Below are 1,330 nucleotides of genomic sequence, written 5' to 3'. Positions count from 1 at the left end.
ACTACATTAAAAAGAAAAAAAATTCAATCAACCGATGCCAACACTGAGATGGCAGAGTTAGAGCTATATGAGAAAGATTTTAAAGCAGCCTCAATTAAAAAGAAATTCAGTGAGCAATTAAGAACATGCATAAAACAAATGAAAATATAGAAAGCCTCCCCAAAGAAATAGAACATCTCAGCAAAAAGAAACAGAACAGAGAAACAGAGGCAGAAGGGGCACTGAAGCAGCAGTGATGATGATGTCAATCAGGGTGGTTGAAGAGGCTGAGAACCAAGGAGACGTGCCCACTCCAAAGTGGATCCAATGTTGGGCACTGACCACTACCAGGTACTTCACAATGAAGAGCATAATTCAGATTAATCTGCTATAGAGAAGCCATTAACATCAAACCCAGCACTGCAGATTATACAGATGTCTCCTTCAGCACCAGGTTTCGAAATAGACTCTTTTTCTCCACCTCTTAGTAGTATTACTATGAACATACCTACCATTTCAGATGCAGACATTTACAATGAGTTTTATCCTGCAACTTCCCTATAGTTTTACTATCTCTGTTCCTACATATGATGAAGTTGAGACAGCTAAAACCACGGCAAAGCAGCTGCTGCAGCAGAAACATCTCAAAGAATTCAGGACAAAGAATGTTCACCAAGAGATGTCTTGAATGATACAGACCAGCTTAGAGTGGGCAGTTATGGCGTTTTCATGCTGGTGTTTTTCATGGCATTTATTTTCAATTGGCTTGGATTTTGTTTATCCTTCTGTATAACCAATACCATAGCTGGAAGTTATGGCACTATCTGTGAATTTGGCCTTTCATTGATCACATGTATCATTACTGTCATGTTTTCCAATTACTTTGCTGGATATTTCAATGGACAGTTTTGGTTTTGGTGGATCCTTTTTGTGCTTAGCCTTCTCCATTTCTTCAGAGGATTTGTTATATTATCTAAAAGTCAGAAATATGTCTGGAAGTATGGTAGCTGCTCACAGAAGAAGATATTCCTTCCTATTACAGGAACTGCATCAACTAAACATTCCTGTACCAAAGTGAAATTTCCAGATGATCTGTAAGCCTACACTAAAATAGAAGACTACTAATACAGCTTCAGAACTGAATAGCAGGATGGTTTATTCTTAAAAGCCATTTCTGTTCAGACATGTAAATATTTCTATTTCCTTTGTTTTGCGTATTTGCATATGTGCCCATTTAAAAGATTTGCATGTACTTGAAAAAAACCATAAAGCTGGTCACAGCAATACCAAGTCACATTTGATTAAACAGTATTTGATATAATTGAAAATTTGAGTGATAATAGTCTTCCTG

General features: G+C 37.1%; 1 pseudogene; it reads left to right on the top strand.

Moving 5' to 3' along the window:
- Window positions 1-306: 306 nt before the first annotated feature.
- Window positions 307-1,057, top strand: LOC143645041 (NEDD4 family-interacting protein 2-like; annotated as a pseudogene).
- The last annotated feature ends 273 nt before the right edge of the window (window positions 1,058-1,330 follow it).

This window comes from Tamandua tetradactyla, chromosome 8 (assembly GCF_023851605.1).
Source record: "Tamandua tetradactyla isolate mTamTet1 chromosome 8, mTamTet1.pri, whole genome shotgun sequence".
Classification (NCBI taxonomy): Eukaryota; Metazoa; Chordata; class Mammalia; order Pilosa; family Myrmecophagidae; genus Tamandua; species Tamandua tetradactyla.
The sequence above is the reverse complement of the archived record's forward strand: the minus strand, read 5'-3'. Positions and strand labels throughout refer to the sequence as shown.